The sequence below is a fragment of the Camelus bactrianus genome, chromosome 19 (genome assembly GCF_048773025.1).
Source record: "Camelus bactrianus isolate YW-2024 breed Bactrian camel chromosome 19, ASM4877302v1, whole genome shotgun sequence".
Lineage (NCBI taxonomy): Eukaryota > Metazoa > Chordata > Mammalia > Artiodactyla > Camelidae > Camelus > Camelus bactrianus.
This window is the reverse complement of record NC_133557.1, coordinates 25,476,635-25,495,355: the sequence shown is the minus strand read 5'-3', so window position 1 is coordinate 25,495,355 and position 18,721 is coordinate 25,476,635. Positions and strand designations below refer to the sequence as shown.

Below are 18,721 nucleotides of genomic sequence, written 5' to 3'. Positions count from 1 at the left end.
CTGTGCTGTGTGCTTCCCTCACTCAATCATTTCTTTCTCCCTCCCTCCCTCCATCTCTCCCTCCCTCCCTCCATCTCTCCCTCCCTCTCCACTTTGGTAGATGTTCTAGCAGTGTCAGTGTAGAGTCCCAAACTGGACCCCAGCTGTTCAAAGATGTGTAAGATACAATCCCTGCCTTTATGGAGGGCACTAACTAATGGTGAAGATAGCAAGATATGTAAAATGACAAAGGAGTACAGCTAGAGGTAAAGGGGGACTTCCTTGGTCCCTGAGGATGAGATGTACCCTAGCTAGGGGAGAGGGAAGAGGCAAGCACGTATGGCTTCCTGGAGGAGGTGACCTCCAAGCTGAGCTTTAAGGGTTAGTAGGCAGGTGTTAGCCACGAAGAGGAGGAAGGCAGTCAGAGCTGCAGGAAGCACCTGAACAAGAGTATGGGGGCCCGAACAGAGACTACGCTGCGTGAAGGGAACTAGAAAGAGTCTGACAAAATCTGAGTCAGCCAATGGTGAGAGTGGAGGCTGAAGGGGGCAAAGGCCCAAACCTCTCCCATCCGCACAGCTGCTTTGTCAGCCTGATACCAAAGGCCAACATTCATAAAAGTGGGCTTTCTTTTCTCATTTACCAGAGGCCTGGGGCTGCGCTAAGCACTTTGCATACATGTCGCTGGACACCACCAGTAACCTCATGGAGCAGATCCAGTTACTCTGTCCGTTTTGTAGACACGGACGCTGAGTTCAGAGAAGTGATGACACTTTCCAGGTCACAGGACCGGAAAGTACCCCCAAGGGCTGAGGCAGTGCCTACAGTCCTAACCACTCTATGAACTTGCATTAATTCATAAGGCAAGGGGTTCTCCACCTGGAGTCATTTTGCCCACAGGGGACATGTGACAATGTCTGGAGATCCTTCTGGTTGTCACAACTAGAGAGGGGACTGCTGCTGGCATCTGGTGGGTAGAGACTCGAGATGCTGCTGAACCCCCTACAGTGCACAGGACCACCCCCAACAACAGAGAATGATCTGGCCCCAGATGTCAACTACGGAGGCAGTGAGGGAAACCCTGCCCTAGTTTACTGGCCAGCTGAGTGCATCTCTGACCTACTTATTTTGATGAAAAAAGGTGCAGAGTTTGTCTTATCTAACCACCTGATAACGCAGGGCTGGGCTGCACTTCCACTCGGCAGGTGGCTGGAGGTGTGCAGTGAGCAGCTCCAGGAAACCCCCAAGTGCGGAGTACACACAAAAGGGGAAGGGGAAAAAAAGCCTTTCTGCAAAAAGGGAAATAAACGACCGCGAAGCCATTTGCTGACTGTTTACAAAGAGCCTGGCTTGGGCTTTGTCTCCCCAGGCTGACGACGACACAGCGCTGCGTGGGGATCTGTTTGGAGAGGGTCTGAGGTCATTCCCCGGAAACGTCCCTTCTGCCCACGCCTGGCAAATCAAAGAGCTGATGGTAGGTGTTGAAGGGAGAGGGAGGTTTTCCATTCCACCCTTGATCAGAAGCAGGATAATGGCCACGGTGATGGATTACACAGAACGTATGTGCTGAAAAAAAGCAAGCAAAGGGCAATCTGAAGCCGACTGCCAAGACCCGGGCAGAAGATGAGAGGGGAATGCCTTCCTAGACACCCCCGGAAAACAATTATTCGTGATTTTGAAGAAAAGCAGTTCGGCGAAGGGTCATTATTTCACTCACTCTCTCTCTCTCTCTCTCCTTTCTAAAATGTAAGTAGGTGGAGGAATTTGTAACTTATGAAAACAAAGATCAAAGAACAGTGGGAAGGGCCAAAAGCTTGAATGTGTGGGTCCTGGGCCGTCTGTGACTTCCTGTAACCTGGGCTCCAGACTGTGACACTGCTGTGACAAGGTTCTTCCTTTGAACCAGACGGAGAACGATGCAGAGCTGGGAGGAAGGTGGAAGGCAAGGGACAGCTGTCCTCAGCACAGAGCAAGCAAAGATCTGGTGTCACACGCGCCTGGGATGAGAGTCCCCACTCAGCCGCTTGCAGACTGAATGCACTCGGTCACATCCCTTCACTCCTCTGACCTCTGTCCCCACGTCTGATGAAGGCTGATGACAATACCTACCTCGCAGGGCTGTTCTGAGGGTTAGGGAAATCACACGTGTTTTGCACCTAACACTGCATCTGGCCCCTAGTAGGTACTCAACACATGGAACCTATTTTGATGTTGATGCCAACAATCATTTTAACGTAACGGATCTTTTATTAAAGTGAAAGGCTCTTATCGCATCCTCAATACAGAATGGCTCTCCCTGTGTTCCAAAAGGGCTCACTGATGTGTTTTGCTTGGTTGTCCTTGTGGTTTTTTTTTAAAAAAACAAAACAAAACCCAAGTTACTTATGGCTTTGTTCCTTTTTTTCCTTTTAGTCATAGATCTCCTAAATCTTGGTTGAGAATTTGGCCACCCAGAATAAAGAATGCACTTCGTAGCCTTTCTGTCGGAAAGATGAGGCGCTGTGGCAGTGTACCAGCCCACGGATGTGCGTGGGGGTGATAGGTGTGATTTCCAGGTCATGCCTTGAATGAGAAGGGCACTCCTCCACCTCCCCCTTCCCTGCTGCACGGGACACGCACAGGAAGTCAGCGGCTGGAGCCGCCACCTCGGGCCAGGAGAAGGAAGCCTCGTGCTAAGGTGGCACAGCAACAAGACAGAAGGTGCCTGGGTCCCTGACCCCAGGGAGTGCCCTGCGGGCTCTCAACCCCCTACCTGCACTTTTATATGAGACAAAAGTCTACCTTAATAAAGCCACCATTATTGAGGATGTACAAGGCATTGGAAGGAATCTATTTTCACTGGAGCCAAACGGACATCCAGTTTAATATACTAACCCACATTAAAAACAAGTTATCAGGAGAGTTCACGTAAAACTTCAGACTTTCAACGTTCTTCCTGAAGCATAAGCAGCTCTTGGAACAATGCGTTGGTGATTCTCATGCCCCCGCGGGTCTTCACGTGGGGCACGCGGTGTCCTACATGCCACAGCCCTCTTCCAACACCTTCATTCACGCACGCTCAGTCTTGAGATGGCCCTCTCCCCAGCGTGCCTCCCCGGAGATGGTTTGCAGGGGCGCCACAACTGAGCTACCTGTTCCTGACGTGTCCTGAGGGCCGATGTGCCAGGCCCTCCGTCAAGAACAGAGGGTGCGTCCTGTTAGTCCACCTCCCCAGGGCCATGAGGTCAGTACTCCCACCCCTGCTTTGTGGATGAAGAGGGCAGGAGTTCTGAGGGGACAGGGAACTTGCTTCAGGCCCCAGCCCAGTGGCAGAGGCTGTCTGAACCCAGCTCTTGACCTCCTCGCTATCTACTCAGCTGCTTGAGCTGAGCACCTAGATTTTTTTGAGTCAAGTACTGATTCATTTTTGGAAACCTAAATGGATTTAAGAAGACGAGCTCCTGGATCATTAGCAGAGTTTGCTTCCTCTGCATCACAGCACAAGCTTGTAGCAACTGTTTTCATTGTCTCGTTATTGGTGCATATTTTAGCTCAGGGTGATAACGTCTCTGTCACCACACTGCTTTTGTTCGAAGGCGGGACAGCCTGCAGCACAAATAAAGCCCTGTGGGCCTTTTGCTGCCCACCAAGTGCCGAGAAAGAAAAGACCAGCCCAGACGGTGACTGGAGCTGGTGGCTGAGGGCACAAGGCTGTGGTGGGTTCCAGAACACCATTTCCTGGGATGGTTCATCAAACAGATAATGCACAGTTGGCTCACGTCAGCGCTCCCTGGACGGGTTCAAGGCCAGAGCTTGTGGTTAAGGCTGTTCCCATGCTTGCCTCATAGTTTGGCTTCGCGTCTCCCCCTGCCTGCAGCCCCCTTGACAGATACACTCTCCAGACCCACACAAAAGCTTACATCGGGAATGCTTTGAAAGCTCGGGAAAGAATCTAGGGGCCCTCCTTGAGTCTTGGAATCACAGAACGTCAGATTTGGAAGAGACCTCAGAAAGCTTCTGGTCCGACTCTTTTGATTTATAAGACAGGAAACAGACACAGAGAAAGGAGGAGAGCTGGTCAGTGTTTGTCCACCAGGAGCGTTTACCTTGCAACCCCACTTTCGTGTAAGTTAGAGGGGAAGGCAGGGCTGCACTTTGGAAAGATGAAGGTGAAGATGATGAGGATGATCATGGTGATGCTGTTGATGATGACGACGATGATGTAGCGGTTGTATGATTTCTGTCCTAGACCCTAAATTGGGTGCTTTACGTGGATTTTCACATTCATTCCTCATCACAGCCCTCTGAGGTTACCACCCTTACTCCCACTTCCCATTATGACACATTTCCATGTGACCTGAGGCACAAAGAGTCAAATCACTCAGCCTGATCACACAGCCATAAAGGGGCTTCTTCCAGATTTGAAGCCAGACTGTCTAACTCCATAGCTGAACTGTTACCACTAGACCAAACTAGTTCAAGAGTCGCCAACTCAGATTCCTGCAGAGAGCGAGCTGACTCCTCAGGCAAGTGAGAGAGGCTAGGCAGGGTCTGTGAGCTGGCAAACGATCGCCTCATCGAAGGAGAGTCGCTGTAGTAAGTGCCTCCCAAAGCTCCCAGACTGTCACCATAGGACTGTGTAGCTCCAACTCTGCAAGATTCTGCGATTTCTCAGAAGAATCCAGAAATTCAGATTTGCACATGATTTTTACACCTCAGTGACTAGAAATCATTAGAACCATTCACAAATATTCCATGTCTCTTCTCTTTTTGACATTTGTACTTTTCCACCCCACTGGAGCTAGCCAAGGCCACGGAAAATGCGATCAGAAGCAGCGCGTGACACTTTGAGAGTCAGGGTGTGATTCATCACGCTCTTTCTCTCTGTCACAAGGGCAGGGGATGTCCCTTCCAGACAGTGGCTGCTCTGATCAGCTTGAGTTCCGGATGAGAACAGAGCTGAGTCCTTCACTGACCCACAATGGGCAAGTTGCGAGAATGAGAAATTCATCCTTATTGTTTGAAGCTATTGAAATTTGGGGGTTGTCCTTTACTGCCGCAAAACCTATCCCAGTCTGACAAATATTGGAATTAATTTCCAAAAAGTAAAGTCAGCCAAACACACAACAGCAGGCCAGTCTGAATCCCGGAAGGTTGTGGGGCTCTAAGCACTCTGGGTCTTATACTTCCGAGTTGGGTGGGGGGCTGCTTAAGACAGAGCCAATGCCAAGGGCTTGGCCCCTGGGTCAGCAGTCACCTTCTGTCCTAGAGCCACAGGTGACAGTCACAGCTAGGGTCTTACTAAGTGAGAGCTACTAGTTTCATGAGGAGATGTGCACAATTTTACAGCAAACTTGTCCTTATGAGAAACCTCACGTAAAGTTCAACCCCTGCCCCCAGTCACACTTGGTATCATTTCTGAACTCAGAAATTTTAATGTGGAAAAAAAGACAACCCGCCATGGCTGCACTACAGAGCAGAAAATGAGAGAAGAGATGTTTTATTTCCAAGTTGAAATGTTAATGCCCTGTGAGAAAGGAGTGTTTTCTGTTTGGAGGAGGAGATGATGGGGCACATACTATGTTCATCAAGAATGAAGGATTACTTAGAAAACTTGCTTTGTTTCACAATTAAAGGAATAATTAAAGAAATACAACATAGTGATTTTTATCTTTAGTTTCAAGCAAAACACAGATGTTTGAGATTAAGCAATTTAATAATCCAAGAAACTATTAAAATTGTGTATCAAGGATCTTGCTGGTAACGATTGGCTGCATAAACAATGAGCCTTCCCCGGGTCTCAGTTTTTTAACCTGTGAAATGAGATAAATACTATCAGATTGCCTTGCTTAAAGATTACTGTAAACTCTTGAAAAACAGACGGATAGAAATGCTACATTTAAACAAAGAAAACTTGTTCTGGTAACGGAAGAAAAAGTATATTATGTTCATATGGCATAACTATTGGTGTTAAAATTGTTTCTTCGATGTGATCTTTAAAGACATGAGCAATTATGTTTCTGTTCAAGTATCAGAATTGAGACTTTGCTTTGCAGACATTTTTTAAAAGTATAAGGTTAATGAATTGCTGATAGTAAGAAACTGAAACACTAAATCAGGATATAAAGTGGGTTTTTCCCAGTCTTGGCTCTATTGACATTTGGGGCAGGATAATCCTTTGTATGAGGGCTGTCCTGTGCATTAGAGAAAGCTTAGCAGCATCAATGGTCTCTACCCATGAGAGGCCAGCACAGCCTCACCCAGCCACCACCACCAAGTATGTCCAGACATTGCCAAAAATATACCTAGACATTCCCATATGTACCCCAAGGGGCAAAACTACCCCATTTTGACACGCACAGCGTAAAGTATAATTGAACATGCCTCTCCCTAGAATAAAAATTTCCCAGAGGTAATCACGGCTATCAGCTTGGTTTATATTTTCCCAGCAATTTTCTGTGTATAATCCAACATATATACACTCACCCTGACTCCAAAGGCTGAATTTTTCCCCCCAAATTGGGATTATGCTACCCTTTGTAATTTTTTTTTCATTTAAAATATATCTCCTTTACCTTTTCATGTGTTTACATGTACAGCTTCGGCATCCGTTTAAAGAAATCTTGACATTACAGTCCATGGGATTTGCACACTCGTATTTAACTGATTTCTTACATTTAGGTAGCCCCAACTTCCTCTACTACAAATAATACTGTATCGGATATTTTTATATTTACATCCTGGCACATTTTCACCAGAATTTCTACTGGAATCATTGAATCAAAAGGTAAGTATCTATGCTACGGATAGATTTCTGAAAATTTTCCATCAGATCCCCAGTAGACACTTTAGCCTCCTGGGAAGCCTCGAAGACTTGGAGCTCCCATTTGTTTTTTCCTTCTTAACTTCCCTAACAGTACGGTAGTTAATACCTTAGCTAAAAGTCAGTAGTTCCTAGGTAGAAAAACTTTGCTTTAAAGTAAAAGAAACCCAAGTTTGAGTCCCAGTTCCACCAGATGTCCTACAAATTTCATCAGGCAAATTGTTTGAGCCTCAAGTTCCTCATCTATAATAATAATAATAATAATAATAATAATAATAATAATAATAATAATAATAATGATGATTAACAGTCATGTTTCCTTCAAAGCATTGCTGTTGGAATATATTGAGATTATATATATGCCTAGTACAATGCAATTAATTTTTGTTGTTAGAAATAAAAAATAAGGGAGAAGGAGGTTCAGAAAACTAAAGCCAAAATGTGTACACAATCTAACAATTAAAGGACATATGTTGCCAGATAATTGAGTGACCACGACCAAGATGAACTTCAGATGATCCTAAAATGAACATGATAGAAGGGAAAATATTTTTCCACACTGAGGAGATTGTAATTAATGTTCAAGTCACTGGATGCATATGAATCTAGCTGAGGGATAAATACCTATATTTATATGCATACACACAGAGGATATGAATATACATGCTTTTAAAACACGCCTCCACACATTTACATAAGAGCATGTTGTGAGCATATGGATTTTCTGTACACGTGGGTAATATGGTACAATGGAGGAGAGGCATTTTTCCTTCCAGGATAATTTCAGAACATTCCTCTTTGTACTTGCTAAGAGTGACTCACCATGATAATCAAATTACCTGGAAAACTTCCTCCAAAGTGCATGAAAGAAACTGTAATTATTTTAAATAAGCAAATGCCAGTAGGGCTGCTTTTGGGCAGTGGGTTTCAGGGATCAGCTTGATCCTGTTTTCACCCTCTACCTCCTCTCTCAAGTACAAGGAGACCCCTGATCATGGGTTTTGGAGAGAGACAAGTCCACGTTCAGATCCTGCCTCTGTCATTTACCAGCTGTATACTTTTGGCTGAGTTAACCTCACCTTCTCCATTTGCAGAATGGGCTAAAAACTACGCCACAGGGATCTCTGAGGCTTAACTAAGAGAATGTGAGAACTGGCATCTACTGGTTTCCCCTACTCAGTATCTGGTATTTTAACCCCAATCTTCCTTGAGAAACTACCCCTTTTCTGTTGTTGGTCTTTGAAGTTTCCATGGACTAACTCCTGGGCTGGTGCCAAGTTGCATACATGACCCGGAAGAACCCAATCGGCATCGTATTGCCCTGGACAAAAGCATTGTTTTAGGTCTGAGTAGATGAACCAATCAGAGCTAAGGAGACTCAATTCCAAGGTGTCTACTAGAAATGGGAAAAAGGAACCCTGGAGTTCTGAGGTGTTAAGATGGAACCGTCTATTGGCGTCTTGCTGCACCCTGAGATGGGAGACATCCAGAAGAGAGCAGAAAGGGAGAACAAGACCTAGTTCTGATGATGCGTTTTGAACCCTCACATCCAGCTTGATCAAAGCCAAGGCATCCCTGGCCTTTGCAGACGTGGACCCAAAGTTAATCTTTTTGATTTAAACCAATCGGCTCTCCAATCTCTTGAAACAGAGTTCTCACTAAGACAATATGCAAAACTTCCAGTCCACTGTCTGGTAGTCAGTTTGCAAGGAGCTGGGCGGGTACTTGGGAGGTGGCTCTGTTTACTGCAGAGACTAACCAACTTCATTTCCCCTTGGTGTCTGAGGAGAGAAGGCTGACTGACAACACCGGGAGATCAGGTTCACAGCACAGCAATGAAAGCAGCCGCTGTGTGGACAGAGAACAACAGCAGGAACCCTGGGCCCAGTTTACTCTCGCCTGGCCCCGTGCCAGGTGCAGGGCGTCAAACTCCGAGAGGGAGCAGACGCCGCCGCTGCCGCTTCAGGAGGGCGGCGCGGCTGGTGCAGTCGGGCCCCACTCTGTGATCAGCTGGAAGATGGCCCGAGTCACCTGGGCAGGGGGTCAGTGGCTCCGAAGGTGGACACTGATGCCCCACATAAACAGGACAAGAAGACAAAACAAACCCTGACACCAGCTCAGGGCTGAGCTTTCAAAACCCGGCTTCAAAAAGAGGGGTGAGCCTTGCTTTTAAAACACACAAGAACGCATGGGTGGGGACAGATACCGCATGGGGGAGCGGGCTGTGGACTCAGAGAGCCCGGTTTCATCCTGGCATACTGGATGATTCAAGCTGTGTAATTTTATTCATTTATCCATGTCTCCTCTTGGCTCAGAATGGCTTCCTACTGCATGCACAGTAGAGGCTGAAATTTGTATCAAGGTGCACATGCCTTTGCCTGTACCACTCCCTGCTGTCCCCTCTGGCTCCATCTCCTACCACTTAGCCATTTACTGCTTCCACACCAGCCATGCTGTCTCTGTGCTGTTTCAAACTCACCAATACACCTCTGCCCCAGGACCTTTGCACTGACTATTTCTGATTCCTGAAATACTTCCCCACACTCCACCCCTCTCCCCAGACATCTGCATGACTTGATCCTTTACTTCAGTCAGGTCTCTGGCAATGTCACCTTGTCAGCCAGGCCTTATCTGAGAGCAGCTGGTTTTAACTCAACACCATTACCTCCCTTGTGTGCATCACTCTCAGATGTTATAGATTCTTTTGTTAATATCTGTCTTTCCCTCTTAGGGTGAGGATTTTTATTTGTTTAGTTCACTGCTGCATCACTGGGGCCTAGAACAGTGCCAAACACATAGCAGGTGCTTTGTAAATATTTGTTAAAATTTTTTGTTCTTTAAAACATATTTACTGAGCACCTCCCTGTGCCAGGTGTTGACAAAACAGAATTGAGAGAGATAAGGATACCTACTCTTGTTGTTAAGAAATACTCCCACAAACAAATGAAAGAACAAGGGGAGAGGGCTAATTTCAGAGTGGAAAGTCCTCTAGGATGATAAAGGGAGACTGGGGAACAGGAAGTATTTTTAATCAGGTGCTCCAGGTCGGTCCCAAGGTGAAGTTGCTGAAATGGTGGGAAAACTACATCCCACTAGATGTCGGCCAGGAACAGAGCAGAAGAGGGCACAAGGAATAGCAAGTGCCAAGGTCCTGGGGCAGGAAAAAACTTGCATACCTAAAAGCAATCAGTATGGCTAGACTAAGAAAAAGATGGATAAAGGACAAAGTCAGAGAAGTAGGCAAGGGGAGGCCCCTAAATGAGAGGCAGGTGTTTTGTATTTTTTCCTAAGGAATTTTCTCACCATTTTCAGACTCAGTTTCATCTCTGATGAAATGGAGATGATAAATGCCCATGGTGGGGAGAGGGTTCAGCAAGAAAAGGCAGACACAATGCCTAGCAAAGGGCTTGGTGAGTGGTAGGTACTTAATAAATGTCAGTGACACCCATCCCTGGAAAGAAAACCAAGTTTCATGTAAGACAGAAGTTGGCTGGGATATCCAGTTTCTGCTTCTCAAACCCAAAGTCGTCTTCTTGGTGGGAATACCCAGAAAGAAACTTAAGGAGGAGCAAGTAGGTTTTGATACAACTTTAGAATTCTCACCAGTTCCTTTTTGGCGCAGGGCAGACTGTCACTCTCTCCCCAAGCATGACCCTGCATTATACAAATATGCAGCCTGAGCTGAAAGCACATGAGCTGTCAGCAGAGTGAACGATTAGTGGCAAAGTGAGTTTAGCAGGGTGTGTATGGAGACCCAATGAAGCAGTGCCAGGCATTCTGTCCTGACAGACGTCCTGCTCTGCATGTGGGCACCTGCTGCATCTTAGGGGGTTTTCAGGCAAGCCCTGTGGGCAGCTGCCTGCCCCAGCACCTGGGCACTGCCCAGCACCAGGCATGTCCATAACAAGTCTATTTATACACACAGGGGTGAGAGGGGAATTTTGGTTTATTCAAGGCAAAAGCCTTACTCATAGAATGCACAATAGGAGAGATCCACTATGTAACCCCCTGCCGTTAAGCAGATCAAAATCCATATCCTCTAAGACCCATAGGAACACGTCCCTAAAAATAAGTCTGATCAACAGCCCCAAGCCTTGAAGAAAGTAAATAAAAACACTTAATTAGGAAATAGTTTGATTGGGAGTTGATTTGAATATCTAAAGAAACTTCCCTGATCTAAAGGCTACTTAGTTTCAAAGCAATTTTTTTTTTTTTAAATTTGGAGTCTTAGGTCCTTGAGCGACTGTCTTGCAACAGAAGATGCTGCAGGAACTATGAAACACTAACCAGTCTTTCTGCTTATAAGCACAAATTTGACTTGGCTATTTCACCTTCTTACAAAAGAATGCTTTCTTTGCAGACTAACCTGGCTTAATGATAGAAAATGCAAACCCCATTTCTGCCTCTGCTTGCTGAGTTCTTGTTCTCATGGGCCCACCTTGGGACATCACTGAGGGACTGTAAATATGTGATGGCAATAGTCGGGGAGGCCTAACCTGCAAGGCTGCATCTGGGAAGTTACCATCAGGAAACAGTCCTGACTGAGCTCATGGAATGTTCCTCATGATAATGGGAATTATCAGAGGAAAAAAATAGATGCAATTCAAGTGTCCAACATTAGGAGAACTGCTGTATGCTAATACTTAATTAAATACATTATAGCACTATATATTCAAACAGTGGCATACTCAGCAGCTGTTAATTTAATGACTAAAATGATACTTATGAAACTTTAAATGAAAAAAGCAAAAATAAAACAGATATAAGCAATTTGATCCCGTTAGAAAGATGTCTATCTACACATATAAAAAATGTATGTAATATAATATCATAATATATAATGTATATAAATATGTATTTGGTATAAATATATAGCATATTATATATCATATATAATGTAAAATATATGCTTATATAATATGTATATTACAAACACATGTATCGTATTATTATATATAATATGTAAAAAAATCAACCTCTATTATACATAATATGCATAATGTACAAATTAGAGTGAATTTTTACTTATTTTAAATCTTATGTATACTCTATTTCTCTCTAATGTATATGCATACACACATAAAATTTTATGTGTATGCATATATCTTTTAGAAAGAGAACAGGTATATACATACATACACACATATACAAATACATTCGTATTACTAAAGGTACATTTGAATGTGGATTTCCAGATACATATTACTATTGTAATACGAAAAATAAAAGTAATTTTAAAACGACTTTTAGACATCGCTGACAGAATCACAGAACACAGCTTGCTCATTTCCATCACGGTATCTGGTGCAAAGCAGATGCTTAATTAATGCTCATTACATCAAGAAAAGCAAAAACCAGATAAGGGAATGGAATCACTTCAGTGAAGAAAAAAACAACCCCGCGAACCTCACGTGAAGTCCTGGGTAAACGTCGGTCAAATTACGTAGAGGTAACACCATAAATTTTTACTTCATTTGTTCTGTGCAAAACAGGAAGCTTGATCTTTTCCTCTGCGCTAGAGGTGGAATTCTTAATACACTCGGAGTAAAATTTTACTTGGGAATATGGCACTGAAGGACGACTTGTGAAGTATCTTTTCTAACGACCAATAAACGTATTTTATATTTAAGTGTACGCATATTTTATATTTACTGTATACGCATATTAAGTGCCAGTAGTTTTAGTAATTTACACAACTTACTAAAAAGTAAACCTCCTGCTAGTATAAAACATATACTTATGAATCAGCCTTCAGGAAAATCCATCTGATGCTAATGATTTGATTCTACACTCTCAAATCTTTATAGTTTAAAAATGATACTAAAAATAATCACAAAAATTAAAATGATCCTGATGTATCTGTCAGTCACTTTGCCGGCCCACAAATAGCCACTTCTGTGTTGTGAAACCAATGGATTCTGCTTTACTTTATTGAATTTCTTTGAAATTTCTTCTCCCATTAAACTATAAGCTCCATGAGAGCCAGGACAATTGTCTGCCTTGTTTACGCCATATCCTAACGCAGAGCAAAACATGAGCAGCCAATGTGTGTTGAATTAAATAAATCAATGAATCTTGCCATCATATTATATTCCTATAAGGAAATAATATTTCAATTAATATGTCACAAGAAGGACTCACTATATTTCTTGGTTCCTGTCTTGTATGTTACATTCATTGCCTTGCATCTTACTGTCCCTTGAGCTTTTACAGCAAGTTTCCTTAAAAGCTTTTATGACACTAAGTAGGGTCCATGTAAATATTGAATTAAAAACAAAAGCAACAGCAAAAAACAAACAGCCACTCATTTCAGAAAGCGGTCTTTGCTGGGGTTGCCTTTTTTCCTTCTTTGCTTGAATCACTGCTGATTTCATATCTCCCAGGAGCCGGGGCCAAAGCCCCTGACCTCCTAGCTCAGTCTCACAGGGGACTAGAGGACTGGCCTCGACAGGGACCAGGGAGCCCCGGCAGCAAACCCCAGGGGAGAGAGGAGAAGCAACTAGAAGGTAAGGAATGCCAACGTGAGCCCTCAAGGCTGTGAGGAGGAGGCTCGCAGGAGCCGAGCGAGCCGCTCTCTCTGTCTCACTAATCCATCCTGTGGTTTCGTCTCCAACCACATCCAGCGTCCATCCTTCCTACCTTCCTCTCCACTGCCAACCGCTTTGTCCCAATGATGAGCATCTCCCCCTGGATAGGCGCCTGCCAACTTGTCTTCCTTCAACCCCTTCTGACCCCTTAATCATCACACCTGCAGAGTAATGACCTTGAGAAGGAAATCAGCCTACGTCACCCATCTGTGTAAGGCCTGGCAGCGGCTTGCTATCACACTGGAAATAAAATCCAAACATTATATCCTGGCCTAAAAAGTCCTACAGAAGCGGGCTCCTGAGTACCTTCATCGTGACTTCATCGTGAGCCATCCTCTTCCCTACTCTTCCTTGTTCCCAGTATTCTGAGAACTCCGGTGCCAGCATTCACCCCTCAAGGCCTTAGCACTGGCTGTCCTCTCAGCCTAGGAGTCTCCATCCTCCAGTCTTGATATGCTCGGCTCCTGGAGACTCTGCTTACAAGTCCCTCCTCAAAGGAGCCTTTCCTCTGAAATAACCTACCCACTCCCAACCACGGCTTTCTCTTTTATTATGTTCCCAGGAATGATATTGTCTGTCTGTGGTATTGTCTGTCTCACTGACCAGCATGTCAGCAGCATGAGGCTTGGGACCTTGTCTATCTTGTTCATTTTTATCCCCAGCACAGCTCCTGGCATGAAAAAGATGCTTGTTGTCGGTATAGTATAAACACTTCATGTTGCAACGATTATAATAAAAGCTAGTATCTATCAACCACTTATAAGCTATTGACCCTTTAACATAGCTATTACTACACATAATTTGCAAATAAAGAAACTGTACCTTAGATTAAGTAAGCTGTCCAAGGACACTTAGCTAGTATTGGCAAGCCTGGATTTGAACCTCATTCCATCTGGCTTCAAAGTCCATGTTCCTAGCCATTTCTATCCACTGTCTGCCATGTGCTGATTTAGTGTGTTATTACTGTAAACTGAGCTCAAGCAAGTCATTCATCTATTGGTTCATTTAAGACATATTTATCGAGAATGTTACGTGTCTCATGTTCTATGCTAGGTGCTTCAGACTTTGTTGTCCACAAGGCTACCACGAGCATCCGCTCACTATTCAAAGGTTTTGGTCCCTGGAGAGAGAGACTAAAGGAGATTCTTGGAATAAAAACAGTTATCTGCTGAGCACCTTTTCTGCACCACAGTTTGATCTAGGCTCCTCCTAGGTACTGTCTCCTTTAACCCTCACAGGCAGTGTGACAAGGCAGGTCACATGTATCTTGGTTTAAAGATGAGGATCCTGAGGCTCAGAGAGGTGAGGTGACTTGCTCACACGGGTAGTAAATGACAGAGCTCGCCTGTTTCCAAACTGCCCTCCTCCTTCCACATCCCACACTGACACCTGCCTGCAGAAGGAGGCACTCGGTGAGTGTGTGTGGAATGAATAAATGAAGTCTCGGCAAACCCAGGTCACGGTCCAGTAAGCCACCTGCGTTCCACCCATCCTCCATACAAGGAGCTCCCAGCTGTCAAAATGACGATTCTCGATCTGGGAAATCAGTTTTACTGTCTGATGATGAAATATCCTTTCTGCTAATAATTTTAGAGGAAATAATGTCAGCTGTCAATGCAAATCACAGTATTTACTTCACTTATGTGGATTAACCAACTTGTATAACTTTCTGGGTGTGGGGAGCTCTCAAAGCTTACTAGCCTACGGTCAATAGAAAACTTACCATATACCAGGTGCTGTTTATGGCCCTTCGTAGGTATTGTCACATTTAATTCCAGTACAACCTTGTGAAGTATGAATTATTATCTGCATTTCCCAGAGCAAGGCAAGTCACAGAGGGGAATTAAGTGACTGGCTCAGTCTTGCTCAGTGATGAGACTGTGGCAGAGTCGGGATTTATATCCAGGCTTTCTCAGGCCTGAGCCCAGGCACTGAGTGATTCTGCTAGCAGGCATCCGGGAAGCAGGGAGTTGGAAAAATTACTCAGGGCGTGCGGGAAAACTCAGGAAATCTTTACGCCTCCCCATCAGTTCTCACAAATCCCTCTCAAACCGAATCCAACAATGAGAAGTAATTTTTCCCCGGGGTCTGACCCCCAAATGCTTCCAGAATGAACTCTCTGCTTCCCTCACCACAAAATTATTCAAGTGCTCACAAGGCAATTGCTGGCCTCTGGAAGCCAATCTCAGAGCCTACAGAGGGCCTGAAGGATGGTCCTAATGATATTACCAAGTGGTTCCTCCTATTTTTGGCATCAGTCAAGAGCTGATGTCCAAAGATTATTCCACCAGACGGGTCCTGTGGATGTGATGGGATTAGCCAAATTTCAAAGCTTATTTTGACCTCCAGCAGAAAATTGAGCACATACGCTCACGAAGGCCACGGGGACCATGGGAGAACATCAAGTTGATTCACCAAATTAGCTCAAACCTAATTGTCCTGCATGACTGGCTATAGAACTCGTCAGCTATAAACCTGTCAAAAAGCCATCCGCTCTAATGTTAAATAGAGACACAAAGTGATGTTGTTCGGAATTTGACATTTGTTGGACTTTAGCCTGCTAAAGATGCTTTGTTTCCTCTTGGAGGAATTTGTCAAAAAATGCACAGAGTGAATAGATCACAACAGAAAAAAAGGAGCCCACACTAGTTTCTAGAAATACCAGCTTGTACACTTCAGACCTGTACCTCTATCCTTTCCTTTGAGAGATCTGTAAAGGTTCACATCACACATTCTGAGTTTGTATGTCTAGGTGTTTTACTAACCCCACTGCAGACAGATCATTTGCCTTTCTACAACCGAGACTGTTCTCAGAAACAAAGATAATGCCTCTACCGTTCAAAATCTTTGCCTCTTTTGCATAACATATTCTCTTGCCCTGGCTCCCGAGGGGTGCCACAGAATGCAAAATCTGGAGATTAGAAATCTCCACGGAGAAGAATGTACACAATTTAAGACTTAAGTGAATTACCACCTAGCCACCTGGTTGAAGACCACAATTCCCCTTCACGTAGCTGATCGTCTCAACCCTACGCACTTTTCAGTTCCCTTGAGTGCAGCGAGCACCTTCTCTGTGCCTGCCCCTGGGTGCTTGCCCCTGCAGTCAGGAGTCCGATGCTAGGAGCCTTTCTGTCTAAGCCCAACAAGTCAAGTCCACCTGATGCACTCCGCTGCTCTGAGATTCTTTCACTGTCGTCTCACTCGTCTTCTTTCAGTGACTACTTGTCTGGTTCCTAATTTTTATGCCATTTTGGAGTAATTTTTCCCTTTTTGTTGTTGACAAAGACAGAGGAGGCCTCCTATAATTTGTGGGTGACTGACAAGGCTGAACGTCGTTAACTCAAATGTTTTGATTTACATCAGAGGGGACCTCCAGGCCCCAGATGTGACAGACTGCGAGCGCTCCGTCAAAGCTAGTGAATAGTAATCCCAGTGAGCAAGCCCTTTATGTGCTAGTTAACACATGTTCCCTTTTAGGGCAATTTGGCACTAAGTATCAAAGACCTTAAAATAGGCATGACCTCTAGCAATTCCACTTTTGGGATTCTGCCACAAGGAGATAAGTAGACAAATGCACAAGGGTGCGAATATAAGGATGTTCATCTCAGCGTTATTTAGAATAGGAAAAATTAATAAAAAAAAAAACTACATGTCCAGCAATAGGGTTAAGTACATACGGTACATCCATACAATGGAATATTTATAACCATTAAAATTTTTTATATGCATCTTTACCTACTGATAGAAAAAGATATTCATCATAAATATCAAGGAAAAACCAGATTATATAACCCTATTGTGTTACACCATCCTCTGTGTAACTGTACTGTCTATATTGTATATGTCTACATAGAAAAGGCTTTTGAAAAGGCCTAGATCAAATATTACCAGTGGTGATGTCTGTGGGTGATTTTCAATCTCTTCCTTAAGCTTCACAATGTACGTGTATTCCTTTTACAGCCAGAAGAAACAATGGGATTTTTATTTTAGAAAAGCAATGTTCATTGACTTTAGAGCGAAGTTTTTTTGTATACTGTGACCCATTTAAAAATATCTTTATCAAATTAGAGTTGATGGAGCTGATGGTTAAGGGCCACCAGAATACAAAATTGACTGGGAGCCCAGAAAACCTTCTGTCAGCTCTTGCTGGCCACTGCTGTGTTTGATCTCGGCTTCTTGGCCGACCGAGTTAGAATTTTCTCTTTGAAAGATGAAACTGTGAATTTCCTGCTACACAAGATCTGGGCTGATTATTTCTTAAGTCAGTGCTCCACTTTTAGTGAAACTGAAAACCTTAAGAACGGTGTCATCTGCAACTTCACTGTGGATGCATCTTTACCAAAACCCAACCGTTCAGAGGGAGGTGGTTTAGCATCGTGAAGAACTATCAGGGAGAACTCTGGGGCAGACTGCCGGAGTCTAGATCTTAACTGTGCCACTTTCTGGTGGCGTAGCTTTGGGAAACCTTTTGTTCTCTCTGTGCCTTGTGTTCCCATTAATAAGATGGGACTAACGGCAACATCCATAGTGCTGCCTGTCTCATGAGTGGTCATGAGGGTTAAATGAGGGGCCACAGAACTGGAGCACGATGAGCACTTAACACGTGCGAATTTCTAACATCACAGCAATTCATCTCTCTCCTGGGGGCGCGGTGCCTGGATGCTGGGCAGAATCCCTCACTTAGCACCGCCACAGTCGCCAACCTGACTTGCAGCTCACCTGTTGTGTGACCAGCTGTTGACTACTTCTTGGATTCTGATGTATTTGATCTCAGTTTGTTGGTTTCCTGAGTTAGAATCCTCACTTCGAACGGCCTGGCTCTCACAGTCATCTCATCCTTACTATTATATTCTATAGCCTTTAGTTTAAATCCCCATCCAGACCCCTAGGTCTGAAAAGATACCAAAGCAAGACAGTTCTGACCTCTTACCCCGTGAGGATGACAAAACAAGAGTTGATCTAAGGCCTCAGAACAGAGGTCAGAAGCAAAGAGCTCCCAGGAAGGACTTCATCCAAAGACACATTTTATTTGGCATACACAGTGGTTTTTAAATGTAATAAATTACTTTCCAACATTAAAACATTGGCACATATCACAATAACTCCTACTTTCCAGAATTCCTTAAGAAAAAGGAATGCTTCTTCTACTCTGAACTTTGTAAGAAAATATTACCATACTATACAGTCTGTAACTTACTTTTGTTACTAAGGTTCACTCATGTGATTCACAGAGCTGTGGTTTATTCAGGTTCATGCCTATATGGTATTCTATTGCACGACAAGGACACAATTTATTGTTACATTTCCCTATTAACAGACATTTGGTGGTTCCTAGTATTTTTTGGCTAATATG

General features: G+C 44.1%; 1 protein-coding gene across 7 annotated transcripts in view; it reads right to left on the bottom strand.

The window, feature by feature from the left end:
* Positions 1–18,721, bottom strand: part of TSHZ2 (teashirt zinc finger homeobox 2) — a 410,894-nt gene that overhangs the window by 342,289 nt on the left and 49,884 nt on the right. The window lies entirely within an intron of this gene.